The sequence below is a fragment of the Elaeis guineensis genome, chromosome 8 (assembly GCF_000442705.2).
Source record: "Elaeis guineensis isolate ETL-2024a chromosome 8, EG11, whole genome shotgun sequence".
Classification (NCBI taxonomy): domain Eukaryota; kingdom Viridiplantae; phylum Streptophyta; class Magnoliopsida; order Arecales; family Arecaceae; genus Elaeis; species Elaeis guineensis.
This window is the reverse complement of record NC_026000.2, coordinates 36,065,911-36,090,612: the sequence shown is the minus strand read 5'-3', so window position 1 is coordinate 36,090,612 and position 24,702 is coordinate 36,065,911. Positions and strand designations below refer to the sequence as shown.

The following is a 24,702-nucleotide window of genomic DNA, read 5'->3' as shown; positions in this document are numbered from 1 at the left end:
CCATGTGATTGAAGAAGAACTTCTAATGTGTGTGACCCCATAAATTCGAACCTAAGCCGATAGCACAAGAACTGATTCCTGTATCAATCAGAGTAACCATCTAGCAATAGTATCCGACGTCCGGATAGGTCGAATGTATGTAAAGCAATACTCAAGAACCTATTTGGATATAGTTACCGTATAATTTATCCCTTTGACTTTTGATGCTAGGATGACTTAGAGTTTAAACTATCAACTCTTAATAGTACATCCATTATGTGTCTCAACCTGATAAATCTTATGACTCCTCACAAGGATTGCCCTGGCCAAGGTCTTACTAAATTGAAATACAAAGCATTCTCTCCAATCTCTTGGAGTAGTCAATTTCATCTTGACTCACGCACCGACTTCACAAGTACTTGACTATGCCCAGAAATCTTTCGATCCTGAATTAAAAATTCAGGTAGTCCGGCACCAAAGCACAGTGAGTTACTTACAAGTCACCGTGGTGATCTCAGGTCGGAGGAATATTTATACCCATATCCTTTCAGAGTGACTCTTGACAGTAGAGTACTCCAAAGTTGATCACGTTCAGTGAAATATACTCCTATATTTCATCTGTATGCTATATCAGCATCTCCATGCTCCTTGGTTAAGAGGCCAACCAACTTATATGACACACAACGACCTGCACTTGATATGTCTATCATCCTAGTAATAGCATATCATTTGATCGCGAACTCATTTAAGGACTAAACGATAAATCCTCCTTTATCGATTTAAAATAGTTCTAAGGATTCATCATAATATAGATGTTCGATGTAGAAGATGTACAAGCTTATGATAAAAATTATCAAATAAATATTTTATTAATTAATTCATATACAATTACATCAAATAGCACAACCATCAATAGACTGACGATTGGCTTTGGGACATATTTCTCAACAACTCCCACTTATACTAAAGCCAATCGGTACTGTATCGTATACCCATCTTTATTTTGTGATCTTCGAACTCCTTTACCATAAGTGCTTTAGTTAATGGGTCGGTCAGATTATCCTTTCCATCAATCTTCTGAAGGTCGATGTCACCTCGATCCATGATCTCTCAAATAAGGTGGTAGCGACGCAGAATATGCTTTGTCCGCTGATGTGCCTTCGGCTCCTTTGCCTTAGCTATGGCTCCAATACTATCGCAATAAAGTAGAACTGAACCATCGATGGAGGGTGCCACTCCAAGCTCGGTGATGAACTTCCTCAGCCATACAACTTTCTTTGTAGCATCGGATGCTGCGATGTACTCCGCCTTGCAAATAGAATCGACTATGGTATGCTACTTGAAATTTTTTTAGCAGATAGTTCCACCATTTAGAGTAAAGATGCATCCTGATACACTTTTACTATCGTCACGATCTGACTGAAAACTGAAATCAGTGTATCCCATGAGTTTTAAGTTAGATTCTCCATAAATGAGCCACTGGTCCTTAGTATTTCTCAAATGCTTAAGGATGGTTTTTGCAACCTTCCAATGGTTCTTACCTAGATCTGATTGGTATATGCTCACTACTCCTAATGAGTATGCACATCCGATCTTGTACATGTCATGGTATACATTATAAAATCCACTATCGAGGTATATGAAATTCTACTCATACGCTCTCTCTCTTGAGAGGTTGTCGGACAATCCTTCTTCGAGAGAGAAATTTTATGGTCTATCAGAAGATAGTTTTTTTTGAAATTTTTTATGCTGAACCGTTTCAGCATGGTATCTATGTACGTTGATTGAGAGAGTCCGAGCAGCCTCTTACATCTATCTCTAAATATCTTCATCCCTAGGATGTAGGTTGTTTCTCCCAGATCCTTCATGGAGAATTGTGACGATAGCCACACTTTTATTCTCTATAATACGGGGACATCATTCTCGATTAAGAGAATATCATCCATATACAAAATAAGAAATATAATTACTGAACCATTAGCCCACTTATATATACAGGATTTCTCTCCATTCTTAACGAAGCCATACGTTCTGATCACCTTATTAAAACATATATTCCAACTTCGAGATACTTGCTTCAATCCATAAATAGATCTTTGAAGCTTGCACACTTTGGACTCATCTGTAGATGTGAACCCTTCAGGTTGCATCATATACATCTCTTCATTCAGCTCTCTATTTAAAAAAGTTATCTTCACATCTATTTGCCAAACTTCATAGTCCAGGTATGCCGCTATCGCAAGCATGATCCGAATGGATTTGAGCATTGCCATAGGAGAGAATGTCTCATCATAGTCAATACTATAATGTTGATGATACCTCTTGGCAATCAGACGGGCTTTATAGATTTCAACCTTCCCATCTGCGCCCCTTTTCCTTTTGAAGATCTACTTACACCCTACGAATTTTACTCCTTCAGGTGGATCAACCAATGTCCACACATTACTGATCTTCATAGACTTCATTTCAGATTTTATGGCTTCAAGCCATTTCTCAGAGTCGGACCTCTGCATCGCATCCATATAGATGACTGGTCCTCATTGTTCTTATCGAGCTTAACAGAATCTTCATCTCGGATCAAGAAACTTAGGTATCTATCCGACTGATGTGGTACTCTACTGAATCGCCTTAAGGATGTTTGTATATCAGGCTCCAGATTTGATCTTATCAAATCTGATTTAAATTTAGTTATTTGTCAATTCTTTTACCTGTCGAACTTCGTCAAGCTCGACTTTAGAGGCACTTGTTCCTTCACTAAGAAATTCTTTTTCCAAAAAGTATGTCTTAATGCTGACAAATATCTTTTGTTCAGTAGAAAGGTAAAAGTAGTATCCCCTCATTTCCTTGGGGTATGCTATCGATTTGTAATCGTTTGACATAAGCCAGGCATCCCCATACCTTAAGGTAAGTGAGGTTCGACCTACATCCTGACCATATCTCATATGGTGTTTTACTAACTGACTTACTTGAAATATTATTGAGTACAAAATAGGATGTCCAAGTGCATATCCCCAAAAGAAGATCGCCAGACTTGTAACCCCATCATGGACCGAACCATATCCAACAAGGTTCAATTCCTTCTTTCTGAGATACCATTATGCTGTGGTGTTCCTGAAGAAGTTCATTATGAGAGAATCCTATTTTCTTCAAGATATGTCAGAAATTTACTAGAAAGATATTCACCCCCTCGGTCAGATCAAAGAGAATTAATATATTTTTCAGTTTATTTTTCTACTTCATTACGAAATTGTTTGAACATTTCAAATGATTCGAATTTATGTTTCATCAAGTAGACATACCCATACCTAGATAGGTCGTCTGTGAATGTAAAGAAATAGCTATACCCTCCTCTGGCACTAATGTTCATAGGTCCACAAACATCATTATGTATTGGACCTAAAATTTTACTAGCTCGTTTACCTTTTTTCAGTAAAAGATAACTTAGTCATCTTTTCAAGAAGACAAGACTCACAGGTCGGTAATGATTTAAATCATTGATATTGAGGATATCCTCTTGTGCTCACCTGTTTATCCTACTTTTGTTAATATGACTAAGCCTGCAATGCCAAAGATAGGCATCTGTGATATTATCTAACTTTGAATGTTTATTTGGAGTGCATATTACACTCATAGGTGTTGGAATGCGTAGGTGATTTCATGTATGTATTTCGAAATTTTTTTAAAAAATTACAGTAGAAGATAACTAGATTAATCAAATTAATTTAATATGTATATGATCTAATCATCAAATTAATCTACTCTAAGATTTATGATATATTATGTTGTATATAAAATCTGAAATAATCCAAAGATAAAATCAGCATGCATGCATGTGAGCAGTAGATCACATCTACTTCTAATCTGAGTTCAGAACTCCATACCTGATTGCGGGTTGATGATCCTTGCTACTAAGAGACATGATGGAGAGGATCCTTGCTAGTTGCTCATAGCCGCACATGCATCCAACCTCTACAAAAAATTCACTTGAAGCTCCAATCTGATCGGTCTTTTCGAGAGTGCTAGCTCACGTGAAGACCTTCTTCTTGACTTATCTAGATTTTTTCTTCAAATATTTGGAGCCTTTTCAGAGGTTGAAAATGAACTTCTAGAAGATATGAAGAGGTAAAAAAAAGATGAAGAAGAAAATAATTTTTTTCTAATTTATTTCCTCTTTCCAAACCCTTAGAACCAAAAATCTAAAATTCAAATTTTTGCGCACACCCCAAGAGAGAGGACCCTCTTCTCTATTTTTTACACCATGAACCAAGCCCAAACTTTTCTCACATGAAGAGCTCTCTTCTGATATCTTACACATATAAAAGAAACCATAAAAACCCCTTTTATAGGCATGTAAGGAGATAGGGTGAAGAGTCTTAGTGATCTTGGACTCTTATAGGATTCTACCTTCCTTCATAATTTTATATCCCAAAATATATCAAAAAAAAATATGAGATAATCTTTCCATATTTTTTTATGGTAAATAAGTTCTCTACCTAATTTTTCATAAAAAATCTCTTCAAAATATCACACATATAAGGAGAAAAAAATTTATTGGCATGGAGAGGTTGATCTGGATGAGAACAGATTCTCCTAATAAAAAATATTTTAAAATCTAATTTTAAAATTTTTATTTTATTAAAACTAAATAAAATTTGGATGTGAGATAGATAAGGGAATGAACTCTTTGGTGTGAAAAAATCTCATACAAAAAAAATTTGTGTGTGGAGATACATGGCATGCAATCTAGGTTGGCGCAGGGAGAAGAGTCCTATTCCAATAAGGACTCTAAGTTTTTTAATTTGAATCCAAACCAAATCACATCTGGTTTAGCCCAAATAAAATATATGAAATTCAATCTAATTAGATTTATAAATTTTAATCAAATTCTAATCAAATTAAAAATTGATTGAACCAAAGTCCTAATCAAATCAAGGACAATTCTCTCTTAGCGATTAGGTTATCTCATAACCTAATCGGGTCAAACCTAATTGAATCTAATTCAATTAGATTTTATTTATTCTTCTTTGCTCAATCAAATTGAGCTAATCAGTAATTTAATTATTAATTAATTCTTTATTAATTTACTAATACTTGATGAATTAATTTATTATAATTTTTGCATAAGGTTAACCATCAATCGAATTGATGATTAAGCTCTTAAATGATTCTTAATTGTTGATCAACCATATGATCAGTCAGAAATTTTTTTTGAGTGTGACTCCATAGGTTCGAATCTAAATCAGTAGTACAAAAATATTTTTCTGAACCAATCGATGTAACCATCTAGCAATGGTGACCCGACATCTAGATAGGTCGAATGAAGATGAAGCAACATTCAAGAACCTATTGGCGTATAGTTACCGTATAATTCATCCTTTTGACCCTAATGCTCAAGGATGACCTAGAATTTAACTGTTAATCCAAGATAAGTCATCTATATTTTATTTCAATCTTTTTCAAATCCATAACATAGATTATTCGGATCCAAATTTTGCTAAATTGAAATACACTGATGCATATCTCTTACTAATTTGAAGGGGTCAATCCCATCTTGACTCACACACCGACTTGACAAGTACTTGACTGTACCTAAAAATTTTTCATCATTGAATTAAAAACTCAATTAGTCAGGCACTAAAGTACAGTGAGTTGCTTGTAAGTCACCATGATGATCTCAGATCGGAGGGACACTTATACCCATACCCTTTGCGAGCTACCCTTGACAGCAAAGTGCTCTGCAGTTGGTCACGTTCAGTGATGATGTACTCCTATATCTCACCTGCATGCCATACCAGTATCTCTATACCATTTGGTTACGAGGACAACCAACGCATATGGCATACAACGACCTACACTTGATATCGCTATCGTCCTAGTAATAGCGTATCATTTGGTCGCGAACCAATTTAAGGACTACGCGATAAATCCTTCTTTATCGATTAATATAGTCCTAAAAATTTTATCACAATATAAGAGTTCGTTAGAAGATATATCCTTATGATGAAAAATATTAAATAATTTTTATTATTTATCAATTTATATATATTTATAATTAGTACAATCGTCACACGATTGACTTTAGGACATATTTTCCAACAACTTCCACTTGGACTAAAGCCAATCAGTATAATATCATATACCCATCTTTAATTTATTATCTTAGAACTCCTAGATACTGAGGCTTTAGTAAATTGGTTGGTCAAGTTCTCCTTTCTGTCGATCTTCTAAAGATTGACGTCACCTTAACAGATTTTTCGAATAAGGTGGTAGCGATGCAAAATGCCTAGTAAGCTAACGGGACTTCGGCTCCTTGGCATAAACTATGGCTCCGGTGCTGTACAATACAGCAGGACCATCATCAGAGGGTACCACTCCTAACTTACTAGTAAACCTATACAATTGCATAGCTTCCTTACAAGCATCGAATGCTGCAATGCATTTTACCTCATAATTTGAATTTAGCTATATTTTTCTGCTTGGAACCTTTCCAATAGATTGCTCCATTATTTAGGATAAGGATGTATTCTGACATGTTCTTGCTATTATTATGTCCAATTGAAAACTGAAGTCATACTCCATAAGTTTTAAGTCAGATTCTCCATAACCGAGTCACCGATCCTTAGTATTTCTCAAATACTTAAGGATGACTTTCCAGTGATTCTCATCCGGATCTTGCAAGTATCCACTCACTATCCTAGTAGTATACTATATCTGGTCTCATACATGGTGTAATGATAGAACAAATTCTACTCATAAACACCCTATGTATGTTGGACTGAAAAAATCCAAGCAACCTTTTAGATCTACCTTTATGGATCTTTATCACTAGGATGAGAGAGATTTTTCTCAAAGTCCTTTATGGAGAATAATAATAACAATGAAATCTTTATTCCCTATAATGTAAGAAATGTTATTCTCGATTAAAAAAATTTCATTCATATACAAAACAAGAAATACACTCATAGAACTATCAACCCATTTGTATTTGTAGGGTTCTTCTTCGTTCTCAACGAAGTCATGCATTTTGATCACTTATCAAAATACATGTTTTAACTTCAAAATATTTAGCATTGCCACAAGAAAAAATATTTCATTATGATCAATATCATAATGTTGACAATATCCTTAGGCAACCAGATGAGCTTTGTAGGTCTCCACCTTCTTGTCTGTGCTATTCTGATCCCATTGAAGATCCACTTATACTCTATGGGCTTTATCCTTCGAGTGAATCAATGAATGTTTATACACCATTGATCTTTATAGACTTCATTTCGGATTCTATGGCTCCAAGTCATTAATCAGAGTCAAATCTCTGCATAGCATCCATGTAGGTGATCAAATTCTTGTTGTTCTTATCGAGTTCAATAGGATCACGTCCTAGGACTAGATACTAAAGTACCTATCTGACGGATGCGGTACTCTACCAGACTTCTTGATGGTACTTTTACAATGGGTTTTGGGTTTGATCTAATCAAATCCGATTCTATAGGTTCACTAGATTGTGTCGATTCTTCTACCTATCAAACTTCATAAGTTTTATATTAAAGATATTAGTACCTTCATCAAGGTACTTCTTTTCTGAAAGAAATACCGAACAACTCTTATTCTTTAGCATGCTAGAAGTTATATCTCCTAGATTCTTTGGGATCACCCGATAGAATAATATATAGAGGACTAAGATCCAAGCTAATCGATCTGTAAATACTTGACATAAAATAAACACTCTCAAACCTTAAGATAAGAGAATATCGTCTTACGTCTAGTCCATATCTCATATGGAGTCCTTGCGACTGATTAGTTCAGAATATAGTTCAGAACATGACAAATAGTCTTAAGAGTATAACCTTTAAAGAAGATTGATAGACTTGCAAACCTTATTATAGATTGAACTATATCTAACAAAGTCGATTCCAATAAGAGAGAATCCTTATTCTCTTCTAGATTTGTCAAAAACTCACTGAAAGGGCATTCTCCTCTTTGGTCTGATCAAAAAATTTCAATATTTTTTTCAGTTTGTTTCTCTACCTTATTATGAAATTATTTGAATATTTTAAATAATCTAAATTTATGGCAAACATATTCGTAGATTCAATACATCAATATATATCAGATTTAGAACATCATTGACTTTGTTCACCTTTTCCAGCAAAAGGTGACTTGGTCATCTTATTAAGGAGATAGAATTAACGGTTGACAATGATTCACAATCATTGACTTTGAGAATTATTTTCTGTTGATCCTATTCTTATTTATATGATCGAGCCTAAATTGTTAAAGATAGACTTTCATAACATTATCTACTTTAGAGAGTTGTTTGATTGTGTATAATACACTAATAGATTGTGACTATTCATAAATATCATTTCTTAGTTTTTCATATCATTTTGACATCATTCATAATGATATCACAAAATTATTAGACAATAGTGACAATCACTAAAATGATATTGTTGAAATTAAAAATAAGCTTAATGATTTTTAAAATCAAAATTAGAACATAACTTCCAACTCCAATATTCAGGAATCTCTTACTGTTTTTAAATTTTCTACTAACCTGAAGTCATTGTAACAATTTATATGAACTTTTGATATATAATAACTAGGTAGTAGTATCACAGATAGAGAAATTATAAGGTGTTATCATATAAGTACCTTGTTCAGCAATCTTTTGTTGATTTCTCTTTTTTAGTCTGTTCGGATTAAAAAAACTCTGCCAGATCAAGTTAACCTTAGACTCTTTCATTAGTTCAAATTCATTAGCCCAAATACGACTCTTTTGTATCTTTTTTTTTTCTAAAAGAATTATTGCTTCACTAAAGATATATCTTCAGAGGTGCGAAAGAACTCCTTCAACATTTGAAGAATTTTCTTCCATTGAGCATCAACAAATTTATAACTAAATTCGTGTTCTTTGCTACTCCCAATAACACCACATGGTGATATGATCATTTGGCCACTTTTGATAAATATCTTTGATCACATCATATGTGTTGGACATGGGAACATCAGGTGCTAGATCTATAATCATATATAGGATCCATTCGTGCTTTAGAACTATTCACAACTTTTGATACTATCTATCGAAGTTGGATCCTATAAATAAGTTACTGTCAAATAGTGAATGTAGCAACAGATATCTATCCATAACTGAAAGAAAAATATAAGACCTCGATGTTTATGAATTGATTAAGCCTAAAGACTTGGACTTTAGTCTAAAGATTCTCCTACTATTTTATTCAAATTGACAGCTTCTATCTCCAATCTGAGAAATTACTTTAATTTCTTAGTGGGTACTAGAATCCACACAGACTGCATGCAAGTTTGAGGATGGCTCGGTCAACCCATATGCATCTATGGATAGGTTCTCAATCAATTATTTTTTAAATATTTTTTAGTAATTAATTTTATCTCAGATTTTATTTCAGTAGGTGATGGACCTCCATTGAAAGTTTTGGTTAGGTCAAACCATTAACATGAACCTACTCAGTATTTTTAGCTAATAAATGATCAGGCCTGAGGATGGCTCGATCAACCCAACCATCATCAGATAGTATAACAAGGTCATCATATGATAAATGATAATTACATCATTCAAAGAGAATACTAGACGGATGGCACCTGCAATATCAATTAGAAATAATAGACCCATTATCATTCACCTTAGTGAGAGGCTATAATCTAGTTATCCCCATAACTAGCTCATTTTATGGATCTAATAATTTAAAAAATTAAAGAATCAATTTAGAGAAGAGATTAGAAGAGATCAATCAGTAAATCACAATCCTCTCACTAACTTCACTAAGTCATTGAATTGGATCAGGGTCATACTAGTTGAAATGGCATCTAGATCAGTCACACTGATCAACCTTAATGGCATGGGTCAACTCGAATCACTTAACAATCTAATCAAGATATAATTCATCAAATTAGCCAGGTAAGTGAGATTGATGGGAGGATTTGCTAAGCTTGTCTTAGACACCATCAAAATAGTCAGATAAATCACCCTCAATTAAAAATCATCGATCGAAATGTCAAACTTATCTTAGACATCAATTGATTAATTAGTTTCGATTTGACCAATCTAATGATTTGGATTCAATCATTAAGCCATAATCAAGGTCCATTTGGTCTAATCAAAGATATGGACTTGACTATCTACAACTATTGCATTGGTTCTAGAGAAATCCTAATTTAATCTAATTCAATATTTGGTTAGATTTAATCAATTTCTTTAGTTAGTCCATTGACTCTTTGATTCTAATCTTAGATCTAACCCAATTAAAAAGACCTGATTTGAGCTAACCTATACCTCCATATTTTATACGAATAACATTAGATCTTTAATTCATAATTCTAGATCTAATCGATTCTATACTTAATTCTCAATTAAGTTCAGCATCAACATGGGTTAAGGTTATGACTTGAAATAATTTTAACCTTTTATTTTATAAATAATTTATAATAAATATTATGTAAAGATTTTTTATTATGAAACTGGGTCGACTCAATTAATATTGAGCCAGCTACATAAGGAGATTGAGTCAACTTAGTTCAAACTAGGTCAGCTCAGTAATTGCGTGAGCATGATTCAAGAGGTTTCAGATCTAAAAAATCTTGCATAATTCTAAAATAAAATCAATCATAATATTTTTAGATCATATCTAAAATTTTTATGATTTAAGATTTTATTTTATCATGATTAAAATAATTTTAATTATATAGATTAGATACCTTATTTTTCATACAACTTTGTATCACATACAACAAACCTAGGGTTTCAAGATCTAAGATTTTACAGAAAAGTAAATTCTTCCTTTCACGTTCTTCTTCATGGGATCTAATCACATGGCACCCCTATACGTCATAAGAGCAGCCTATCGAATGGAAAGAGAGAGCCTTTAAACCCTTCTTGCTCCTATGATCAGACGGCCTGGTGATCTATCCAATCCAAATACTTGCTAATCGGATCATCTAATCTAATCACATATCATATATGCTTGAATTTAGATCTAATCTAAATTATATCAGATCTGATTATAATCTAGATCATATCTAAATTAGATTATAAATATCACATGCATGATATAAAATTAGATTTTATCAATGATCAGCACAAACTAGGACAATCTTTTCACTGTAAGGGGTAAACCCTACAGCAGGATAATCTTATATCAGTTTGTACGATCAACCATCAATTAAATTTAGATCTAAGATATCATATATCAAATCTAAATAAAATTAAATTTTAGATTTAATATGCACATAAATCAAGTCATATAGAATTTGACTCTGATACCACTGTTGGGATGTGTAGGCGATTTCATGCATATATTTCGAAATTTTTTTGAAAAATTATAGTAGAAGATAACTAGATTAATCAAATTAATCTAATATGCATATAATCTAATAATCAAATCAATCTACTCTAAGATTTATAACATGTTATGTTGTATATAAAATCTGAAATAATCCGAAGATAAAATCGCATATATGCATGTGAGCAGTAGATCACATCTACTTCTAATTTGAGTTCAGAACTCCATACCTGATCGTGGGTTGATGATCTTCATTACTGAGAGACATAATGGAGAGGATCTTTTCTTGTTGCTCATAGTCACACATGCATCCGGTCTCTACAAAAAATTCACTCAAAGCCCCGATCTGATCGATCTTCTTAGGAGTGCTAGCTCACGCGAAGACCTTCTTCTTGACTGATCTGGATCCTTTCTTCAAATCTTTAAAATTTTTTTAGAAATTAAAAATAAACTTCTAGAGGATATAAAAAGGTAAAAGAATGATAGAGAAAAAAATATATTTTTTTTTTAATTTATTTCCTCCTCCCAAACCCTTATAACCAAAAATCTGAAATTCAGATTTTTGCACACACCCCAAGAGAGAGGATCCTCCTCTCTATTTTTCACACTATGAACCATGCTCAAACTTTTCTCACATGAAGATCTCTCTTCTGGTATCTCACACATAAAAGAAACTATAAAAGCTCCTTTGATAGGTGTGTAAAGAGGTGGGGTGAAGAATCCTAGTGATCCTAGACTCTTCAGGATTCCACCTCCCTTCACAAATTCACATCCCAAAATATGCCAAAAAAATATGGGACAATCCTTCCCATATTTGCCTATAGTAAATTAGTTCTCTAAATAATATTTCATAAAAAATCTCCTCAAAATGTCACACATATAAGGAGAAAGAAATTTATTGGCATGAAAAAATTGATTTGGATGAGAACAGATTCTTCTGATGAGGAATATTTTGAAATCTAAGTTCAGAACCTTCTTTTTATCAAAACTAAATTAGATTTAGATGTGAGATAGATAAGAAAAAAACTCTTTTGTGTGAAAAAATCTCATACAAAATATTTTTTTATGTGGAGATATATGGTGTACAATCTAAGTTGGCATACGGAGAAGAGTCCTATTCCAATAAGGACTCTAAGTTTCCTTATTTGAATCCAAACCAAATCACATCTGGTTTAGCCCAAATAAAATATATGAAATCTAATCTAATTAAGTTCATAAATTTTTAATCAAATTTTAATAAAATTAAAAATTGATTGAATCAAAGTTCTAATCAAATCAGGGATAATTCTCCCCTAGCGATTAGGTTATCTCATAACCTAATCGGGTCAAACCTAATTGAATCTAATTCAATTAGATTTTGTTTAATCCTCTTTGCTCAATCAAATTGAACTAATTAATAATTTAATTACTAATTAATCATCTATTAATTCACTAATACTTGATGAATTAATTTATTGTAATTTTTGCATAAGATTAACCATCAATCGAATTGACGATTAAGCTCTTAAACGATTCTCAATCATTAATCAGCCACATGATCAGTCAAAAACTTCATTTGAGTGTGATCCCATAGGTTCAAACCTAAGCTGATAGCATAAAAATATCTTCCTGAACCAATCGATGTAACCATCTAGCAATGGTGATCTGACGTCCGGATAGGTCGAATAAAGGTGAAGCAACATTCAAGAACCTATTGGCGTATGGTTACCATATAATTCATTCCTTTGATCTTAATGCTCGAGGATGACCTAGGATATAACTATCAATCCTAGATAAGTCATTCACATTATATTTTAATCTTTTTCAGATCCATAACATGGATTATTCGGGCTTAAGTTTTGCTAAATTGAAATACACTAATGCATATCTCCTACTAATTCAGAGAGATCGATCCCATCTTGACTCATGCACCGACTTGGCAAGTACTTGACTGTACCCAAAAATCTTCTATCATTGAATTGAAAACTCAGTTAGTCTAACATCAAAGTACAGTGAGTTGCTTGCAAATCACCATGGTGATCTCAAATCAGAGGGACACTTATACCCATACTCTTCATGAGCTACCTTTGACAGCAGAGTGCTCCACAGTTAGTCACATTCAGTGATGATGTACTCCTACATCTCACTGCATGTCATACCAATATCTTCATACCATTTGGTTACGAGGACAACCAACTCATATGGCATACAATGACCTACACTTGATATTGCTATCATCCTAGTAATAGCATATCATTTGGTCGTGAACCAATTTAAGGACAATGCGATAAATCCTCCTTTATCGATCAAAGTAGTCTTAAGAACTTCATCATAATATAGGAGTTCATTAGAAGATGTATCCTTATGATGAAAAATATCAAATATTTTTTTTTATTTATCAATTCATATATATTTATAATTAGCACAATTGTCACACGATTGGCTTGAGGATATATTTTTCCAATAATAGGCTGTGATAATATATAGATTTTATTTCTTAATTATCCTTGCATTATTGTAACATCATTCATAATGATATCATAATAATTATTCTTTATTGATAAATTATAACCATCTTTAGTCAAAAGACCAACAGAAATTATATTCATCAAGAAAGATGGACAATAGTGACAATCACTTAAAATGATGCTATTAGACTTGAAAACAAGCTCGACGACTCCTAAAGTCCGGATTGAAACTTGACTTCCATCTCCCATATTTAAGAATCTCTCATCATTCTTAAATTTTCTACTAACTTGAAGTCCTTGCAATGAATTGCATACGTGAACTGGACTTCCGATATCCAATACCCAGGTAGTAGTGTCACAAATGGAGAAATTACAAAATGTTATCATATAAGCACTTTGATCCACAACTAATTGCTCATTTCTTTTTAGCCTATTTGGGTCCTAGTTTACTTGACTCGATTTAATCCTAAACTTTTTAGCTAGATGGGGCTCAAGACCATTATTCAACTTCCGATACTAGCTATTGAAGTTGGGTCCAATAAGCTCATCACTGTCAAACAGTGAGTGGAGTGATAAATTACTAGTCATTTCTGAAAAGAAAAGAAAACACAGACCTAATTAGTAAATAAATTAATCAAGCTTAAAGAAATGAACTTTAGTCTAAAAGTTTTTCTAGTATTTTATATGAATTGATAGCCTCTACCTCCAATTCAAAAAATTATCTTAATTTCTTAGCAGGTACTAGAATCCACACAGACTACATATAGGCTCAAGTATGGTTCAGCCAATCCATATGCATCTATGGGTAGGTTCTCAACCAATTATTTCTATAAATAATTTTTAGTAATTAGTTTTGCCTTAGATTTTATTTCAATAGGTGATGGACCTCCACTGAAAGTCTTGGTTAGGTCCAACCATTAACATGAATCTACTCAGTGATTCTAACTAATGAATAATCAGGTCCGAGTATGGCTCGACCAACCCAACAATTCATCAGATAGTATAATAGAGTCATCATATGACGAATAATAATTTCATCATTCAAAGAAAATACCAAACAGATGGCGCCTGCAATATCAATCAGAAATAATAGATCCATTATCATTCACCTTAATAGGAGGCTATAATCTAGTTATCATCATAACTAGCTCATTTTATGGACCTAATAATTTAGAGGATTTGATTAACATAATTTATCAGAATTAAATACATAGACCAACTAATTTCAATCCTCTCACTGACTTCACCAAGTCAGATCAGGGTGGACTAAAAACAAGCCGATCTAACTGACAAGTCATCAATCCTCCCATTGACTTCATCAAGTCATGTTGAGGATAAAGACAAGTCAAACTAGAGGCACCTAAATCAGTCGAACTAATTTTCTAGTAAGTATGGATCAACCCTAATCATTAAGCGATCTGATCAAAACTTGATTCACCATGTTAGCCAGGTAAGTGAGATCAGTGGGAGGGATATACCATTAACTCATCATAGACTTAATGTATGTGAGTAGCACCTAATTAATGACCACCGATCAAGACTACCAAACTTATCTTAGACACCAACTAGTTAATCGATTTCACTTGGATCTACTTATGGATTTGGGTTCGCCCGTTGAGCTCAAGATCAAAATCTATTTGGGTCTAATCAAAGACATGGACTCGACCAACTACAACTATTGTATTGGCTCTAGAAAAATTTTGATTTGTTCTAATTTCTTTTCTTAGTCCATTTGATCTTTGATTCTAACCCTAGGCCTAACTCAATTAGGAGGACCTGATCAAGCTAACCCATAAACCCATCACCCATGTTTTATGCGAATGACATTAGATCTTTAATTCATAATTTTAGATCTAATAGGTTCAACTTAATTCTCGATTAAGTTTGAGGCTGTGGGTAGAAATTCGATATTTGAAAATAATTTCAAATTTTATAAAATATTTTTATAATTAATTTTATGCATAATTATTTAGATCTGAAATTTAAATTGGCTTACCTCTGGATTGAGCCTACTCATCACAATGGGTCGACTAAGTTCCAAGACTTAGTTGTCTCATTGATAATAAATTATTAATCATAATTTTTAGCCTGTAACAATGAGTTAGCTCAACAAAAATTGAGCTGAGGAACCAGGATCCTGAGTCGACCCAAATAATACTGAGTCGACTCAACAGGCGAACTACAATAATTACATTAATTTTAGATCAAAATAATTCTACATAATAGTAATAAAATTAGTCGTAAATTATTTTAGAATAGATTTTAAAACTATTCTAAACATGTTCATGATTTTAGATTTTATTTGTAAAGATTAGATGCAGCTACTTTTCATACAACGTATTATATACACAATCTTAGAATTTTGAGAAAAATAATTTTTTTTTTGCATTCATCTTCATGGGATATAGTCACAATAGTACCCTTACACACCATAAGAAGATCCAATTGAATAGAAAAAAGAGAGATCTAATTTCTATTACCTCCTATGACCAGACGGCCTGATGACAAATCTGATTCGATTACTTCGCTACTCAGATCATCTAATTTAAATAATTTAGATCTAATTTAAATTATTTTAAATTTAATTATTATATTTTGATCATATTAAAATTAGATAATAATTATCATAAATAAATTTTACATACTTCAAATTAAAATCAGATTTTATAAAGATCAGCACAAACTAGGACAACCTTTGCACTGTAAGGGGTAAACCTTACAGCAGGACAACTTTATATTAGTTTATGTGATCAGATCTATAACTAATTTTAGATCTAAATATAATATATCAAATCTAATTTAAATTAAATTATATATCTAAATATATATAATATCATGTCATATCGAATCGTGGCTTTGATACCACAGTTGGAATGCGTAGGGGTTTCATGCATATATTTTAAAAATTTTCAGAGAAAGAATATTAGATTAAACTATTTAATCTATAAATATATACATAAAATCTAATCTTAAAACTCTTACAAATAGATGGATGACATAAATTTATATGCATAAAAATCTAAATCTAAAATGACAAGCATGTGAATCAAAAATAGTATTTAGTAATAGATCTAATCTACCACTTCTAGGATTTCGAACCCAATACCTGAGCATGGATAGTCAAACTTCATGATTGAGAATGTAGATCTAGAAGTCCTCTCTGGTCACTCATAGCTGCATAAGCATCTGGCCTCTACGGATGGTCTACACGAAGCCCCTCAAACCGATTAGCCCTCTATGGGAGTGCTAGCTCGCGCAGTCAACTTCTAATGATAGAGCCAATTTGATCTCCTTCTTCGATTGTCTCAAATCTTTCTGATATCGAAGATGGATCAGAGGAGGATGCTGGATGGTGGAGAAAAAATCAGATGAAGACTCTCTTCTCGAGAGGAGAACGGTCTCCTCTTTTGTTCACACCAAAGAAGAATGAAACCAACCCAAAGTTCATGTCCCAAAGAAGGATTTTCTTCCCACTCTCTTTGATCTCTCATGGTAAAAAGCTCTCTTAGTTTGGCACACAAAAATATCACCTTTTTTATGATTGTTACACAAACCAGATAAGACATGATAAGGGCTGGAGTTTGTTGCAATTCAAACCATTTTGAATTTCAATTTAACTCTAACTTTTTTTCACCCTTATCTAACTTAAAGAGGGACTTATCAAAAAAAGTGAGAATAAAAATCAATTGAAAAGACTTTTTTTTCTCATACACAATGGGCATCTTTAGAAACTGCCAATGTGTGGAAGGATATGGATAAGGTTTTAAGTTAAAATTCAAATCAATTTGAATTCAAATCAAAATCAATCAATTTTTATCCTTAATGGATAAAAAAAGAAGGGTTATTTTTTAATTTTTTCATATACAAACTAATTTTGTACGGTGAGAAAAGGCATGAGATAATTTAGGTGGTGCAAGGTATAGAGTCCTATTCATTTGGGATTCTAGGGTTTAACCAATTGGATTTCTTTCAAACCTAACCTAATTAGACCCAAATAAAATATGGTGAACCTAATCTAATTAGACTTCTATAATTTTAATTAAATTTGATCAAATTAATAAATTAATTGAGTCATAGATCCGATCAAATTAGGATCATTTTTTCTTTACCGATTAGGTCATCTCATAACCTAATCAGACCTGATCTGATTGAATCCAATTCAATCCTACTTGATCCAGAATCAAATTGAGCTAATTAGTGATCTAATCACTAATTAATCCTTCATTAATAATAGAGTCCAAGTCTAGTGGGACTCTTCTCTAGAGTCTCCATCTAGTGAAACTCTTCACCAGAGTTTTCGTTCACTGGACTCTTCAAATTAGCCATATGATTGAAAAGAAACTTCTAATGTGTGTGACCCCATAGGTTTGAACCTAAGTCGGTAGCATAGAAACTGATTCCTGTACCTATCAGAGTAACCATCTAGCAATAGTACTCGATGTCCGGATAGGCCGAATATATGTAAAGCAACACTCAAGAACCTATTTGGATATAGTTACTGTATAATTCATCCCTTTGACTTTTGATGCTAGGATGACTTAGAGTTTAAACTGCCAACTCTTAATAGTACATCCATTATGTGTCTCAACCTGATAAATCCTATGACTCCTCATAAGGATTGCCCTGGCCAAGGTCTTACTAAATTGAAATACAAAGAATTCTCTCCAATTTCTTGGAGTGGTCAATTCCATCTTGACTCACTCACCGACTTGACAAGTACTTGACTGTGCTCAGAAATCTTTCGATCCTGAATAAAAAATTCAAGTAGTCTGGCAGCATAGTAAGTTACTTGCAAGTCATCATGGTGATCTTAGATCAGAGAGATATTTATATCCATATCCTTTCGGAGTGACTCTTGACAGCAGAGTACTCTGGAGTTAATCACGTTCAGTGAAATATACTCCTACATTTTACCGCATGCCATACCAGCGTCTTCACACTCCTTGATTAAGAGGCCAACTAACCTATATGATACACAACGATCTACACTTGATATGTCTATCATTCTAGTAATAACATATCATTTGGTCACAAACTCATTTAAGGACTAAATGATAAATCCTCCTTTATCGATTTAAAATAGTTCTAAGGACTTTCATCATAATACAGAAGTTCGATGAAGAAGATGTACAAGCTTATGATGAAAATTATTAAATAAATATTTTATTAATTAATTCATATACAATTATATTAAATAGCACAACCATTAACAGGCTGACGATTAGCTTTGGGATATATTTTTCAACATAGAGATCATAAAAAGAATCTTTTTTTCTCTTTTCTTTCTAAAACTCATGCACCAAATCTCTACACTAGAGATGTAAAAATTTTTATCCAACTCTTGGACAAAGAAAAGAGAAAAACTCATGCCCAAACTAGTACAAAAGAGAGAAAGAGATGGTCCTAACAACCAACCTTTGGTTGTTCGTAAGAAAGAAGGGATATACACCAACTTACCTCACGCCAAGAAGCATCACACTATCCCTCTCTCACCCTTGAATTTTCACACACACCTCCTCTTAATTTTGGCATTAAAACCTAATCCATATCAGCCCATCTAATGCCCCATAAGATGCATGGTTTAAATAGGAAAAAGATAGAGTTTAGGTGAGAGTCCAAACTCCTTTGGACTCTAGGATTTTGATAGCACCCACAACTCAGATTTTTGCACCCACCTATCTCACAGAAAGAAGAATTTTAAAAGTCCTTACATGCTAAAAAGGAGAGAGGGCGTGGGATATTTGTAGCGTCCAAACTTGGTTGGCATGGGGTTATTATGTGGTGCATGGAGAGGAGAGTTTAATCCATTCAAGACTCTTCTTTAGATGACTGATTTAAATTAATCTAAACTCTAACCAATTCTAATCATATTAGAAATTAATTAGATCCAAATAGATTGAAATCCAAATTTGATTAAGAGTTCAAACTATTTAGATTAGATGTCACCTAATTATAGAAGGAGTCTTAGTCCTTTTGGACTCTCTCTTGGTGCTTGAGTCAAACTCAATTTAATCCTAATCTAATTAGGATTTAGTGCACCAATGAAGAGAAGAATTTCTAGTCCAAATAGAAACTCAAATACTCTTGGTTAGATCCTAGTCTAATTTAGAATTAAGTCAAATCCAAATCCTAATTCAACAAGAAATTATTCTCCCATGCAATTTGATTATCTCATAACCCATCTAGGTTTGATCACATCAAACCCATATCAAGTCAAATTGAATCTAATTCAACTAGACTTAAGATAAGCCCCATTGCTCAATCAAATTGAGCTAATTAGTAATCCAATTGCTAATTAGTCCTCCTATAACTCACTAACTCTTTAGCGAATTACTTTATTACAACTTTTGCATTGGATTAATCATCAATCAAATTGATAATTAAATTCTATCACGATTCATAATTATAATTTAACCATTTAATTAGTCAAAAGCCTCTTTGTGTGTGATCTTATAGATTTTATTCTATCTAATAGTGAGATATATTATGATCTCTATCACAATATCATCAAAACTCTTTTCAATAGGTTGAAATCATTCTAACTCTGCCATCAAAGATCATCAATCATCGAGATGATGTTTGTAGGTCTCATAATCCATAATGACATCTAGCAGTATGTAGTAGCAATCCAACAAAATAAAAGATGTTGAACCTCTAGATGCAGTTAACGTATGATACAGTCTTTCTATCGTGAGTCTCGATCAGATGGCAGATCATGGATAAATCATCAAACCTCATTATCGATCATATGATAGATTCAATTAACTTGAGTCCATACGTGATTCTTATGAAAATTCTTTTCCATTAATCACATTGCTATGGCCATAGACTTAAGGACTCAGCTTCTTAAATCTCATAGGACTACTCCCTTCTATTAGGGTCGATAGATTCCATCTAGATGTACATCCTACTCTTATAGTGAACCATCACCAACATCCACTACAAAGACTCATTGAGTCAATATTTATATGTAGTTAAATTCTAGTAGCCTCACTGTGAATAGCTGTAACACTACAAATCAAAGAACCAGTCACACAACTGTAGCATCGAGAAAGTCACTAATGAGTGAGCAAATATCCATGTGACTTTTCATGTTGGTCATGTTCAGTGCTAGTTATTCTCTAACAACCACCTGTACTTTTATTCCAATATCACCACAGGAGGCCTGTATCATAGTCGTGCCTCATCAATGGGCACATCTGGTCGAAGATTAACTTGTGGACACTCCACAGGTTAGAATAGTTCATAGATCTTGAACTTCTCAAGTTCAATAATCCTCCCACTATCTTCTTCTCAGAAAAATTTATTTTCTTAAAAGGTGGCATACCTACCGTCAAAATATTTTTTATCTAGTAGGATAGTAGAAATAGTATCACATACTACTCTTTTAGGATAACCTATACACTTATACAAAATTTGATCTAGCACAAAACTTATGTACATTAACTCTTTTCAAATAAGTGGGCAACCTACCTCTTCTCTTTCTATATCTCATATGGAGTGCTAGTAACAGATTTTTGTGGTATCTAATTCATAAACACATATAGCAATTTCTAGGAGATATCTCCAGAATGAGACAACAAAATTTATGAAGCAAATAAGGAACACACCATATATCATATGAAGTGTCCATCCCTGGATCAAAATATTATTAGTCTTTGAACATCCATATATTTAAGATCTAATACCTTGCTTGCCTTTTCCCATGTCGAATAAATGAGATCTTGATCATTTTGTCTATGAGATAAGATTTATAAATTCTATATGACTCAAAATCATATAGACAAAGAACTCTTCTTTGTATTACTTGTTTATCTTTGACTCACAAAAATAGCCAAATTAGCGAAGCCAGAGATAAGTCACCATCACATATTCTTCTCATCAATATGAAGAACAACATTATTGAGTGACAAAAATATAAGCCCATAGCCATAACATTTATCAGAAGAAGAGTAACTTTTACTCTTTAACATTAATTTCAAATCTATATTACAATAATATAGGAATTAAGATAATGTTTCTGATAATTCAAGTATATAATAATGGTCTATTAGTTTCTAAATAAGTATGTTTCAATAGTCTTAGCATGTATGGACAATCCATTAGTGCCAAAAGCTATATAGTCACTTTACTTCAGCTTATAGATCCAGCAGCACTTTGCATAAGTGAGACTTATATTAGGTATCACATACCTAAAATTCTAAAGTAGAAACACTCAATGATAAATATTTTGTATCACATACAAATCATTAATAGATGCAATTTTTGCATTCTATTATTGCTTCATATTTGCAAGATAACTCTTGCAATTTAGTACTCATCATTACTGTATTGATATTAGATACCCTTAGTGAAAACATTCTTCACCTTCTTCTCCTAAGGGATACTAAAGAAGGAACTAAGGAGAGTTAACACGATCTAATCCTAGATTAACTCACTATCCATGATAATAACCTAATCGCATGATTAAGTTAATCAGGATACACTTTGATAGTCATACTGTCATCTCTGTCATATCTCATATGCGATTTTTCCTTCTATAGAGTATCAACTCTGATTAAATCAAAATTAAGAGAATAGGAGACTCTCCTATGTGAGAATTATTATCAGATTCTTCAATCATTCTATGAAGTTCGATCAATTTAAAAAATATCCTATGCAGTGATAGTAAAGATACAAATTTATATATTAGAACATAAAATGACTACTTATGATGATATACACAAGTTATATAAAGATTTTATCTAATTGTGTCTCTCACTATTTTAACAAATTTTATAGTCCTCAAGTATGAAATTTAAGAACCTTATTATGAAGTTTCTTAATGGGTTTGAGATCCCAATTTCTCATAAAAAGTCTTGTGGATAGCACAACAAGCTCCTATGAGTTCCAGGATAAGTAACTCTTTACTAATTGCATCTCATGTAACTCTCAACATAATTTTTGCCTCTAAAATACTTATAATTTTATAGATAGCACAACAAACTATAGTATTTTAGTTAAGTCATACCCTTCAATTCTATATGGTCATATATGAATAATACTACCTTTGTGAATAGCACAACAAGACAGCACTACTAGAATATGCCATAAACATCACTAAATCAATATCATACCAATCACTATAGCAAGCTTTGTGGATAGCACAACAAACTCACTGCAGTTTTTGACACTCTATTAACCTAGTATAAACTAAGTACTATTAGCTTCATTATACATCAAGACAGTATCAAATCAATCCCCACAGCAAGCCTTGTGGATAGCACAATAAGCCAAATATGATTCTTGATATAATACTGACTTAGCATGAAGAAAGCATGGGTAGTGTTCTTAACACTTCACCATTATGACTTAATATAATTTAAATGAGGGACTTAGGTCTCATGAACATACTAAACATATAGATGCATCATATGCTATTTAAATTCTAATTATAACTACCAACATGTAAGAGCATATATAAAGAAATCTAATAGTTATAGACTTTTGAAAGATCATTCGAGCCACAAGATGAAAAATAGGTCTAACCCTAGGTGCATCATAGATTGAACCATCTCATGGTCAATCTTAGTGCGCCTCTGCTCTCTGAAAGTCTGGTAGTCTAGCCTTCATCTCCATAAAGTCTATCATGAATACTTGATCTTTATTTTAAAATAGAAAGAAATATTTTTGATCTATTCTCAAATTATTTTTTTCTATAATTTTACATCAATATGTAAAAATCTCAATCAACAATTGAAAATATAGAAAGAAAAGATTCAGCTAATAATATAATACATCAGGGACACCCAGCCCCTATTGCAACTCTTGTAGATGCATTAATATAATCAACTAGCATAAAAGTATTTATGCATACATCCATCACATGGATATTTCATAGTCTATAACTATACAACATGTATTTTATAATAATTATAAAATATCATAACAAACTACTCATATTATTTTCATTGCGATATCATTCATACACCTGTCAATAAAGATGTTCAAATATATAGACATAGGACCCATCAATGATTTTTGATTCAGATTCAACTCTTGATCCAAAGTTCAAATTTAAGTTAATCATTTATCATCTATTTGAGTTAGATTGACCAATTCTTATATTAATCCTAATCCAATTAGGTTAGCATAGACTTGGTCAACCATGACTCAAATCCTAATCAAATTAGATAAATGGTAATTTAATCAACCTAATTTTAAACATGAATTCTCATCAAATTAGAACCATAAAATTGATTTAATCTATAATCATTAATTTTAATCATATTAGAATAATAAATTATAGTTAAACCAATCCATCGACAAAAATCCTAATCCATGTCTGATGCATCCTTTTCATAACCAAAAATTTTTTGATCCTACACATACCTCAAGCAACAATCAAGATGGTCGATCCACAATGGTGAGTGCCCAATAATATGGTGGTTAGCCCTTGGATCTTAGGTAGATGCATCAAATGCAAAAATTCTAAGTCTTGGCAATGTACATCCATATGTAGCATTTCAAGACTCCGCGCATCACATGCACTGGACTTCAATTCTATTGAAAATTAGATCATGGGATCTAATCTAAAACTTATCACACAACTCTAAATATCATAAAATTTTATATTCAAGGATCGATCATAGATTGATAACACTTTATCATTAACAAAAATATATCAAAAATATCAAATAAACATCAATCAAAAATCTGATTTTGACATAGTTTGAACTGGATCTAATCCATATCACAAAAATAACAGAAAATTTGATTGAATCAATCAAGGATGGCTCTAATACCACTGTTAGATTTTGATGACGTAGCAGAATATAAATTTCAAAAATTTTTAAGATGCATTCAATAATTAAAAGGTTTAACAATTAAACAAGATTATCGGAACACAAAACTCTAGAAATCCCTTGATGATTACAATCAAATGATCAAAAATATGCATAACAAGAGAAGATCAGAAGTCA

The 24,702-nt window shown here is 32.5% G+C and overlaps 1 long non-coding RNA gene across 1 annotated transcript; it reads right to left on the bottom strand.

Moving 5' to 3' along the window:
* Positions 1-3,773: 3,773 nt before the first annotated feature.
* LOC140851102 (uncharacterized) lies at positions 3,774-18,877 on the bottom strand. Its single transcript, XR_012133910.1, has 3 exons — positions 16,848-18,877; positions 11,525-11,714; positions 3,774-4,042 (listed from the first exon to the last, which is right to left on the bottom strand). It is a non-coding gene; the product is annotated as an uncharacterized lncRNA (long non-coding RNA).
* Between the last annotated feature and the right edge of the window lie 5,825 nt (positions 18,878-24,702).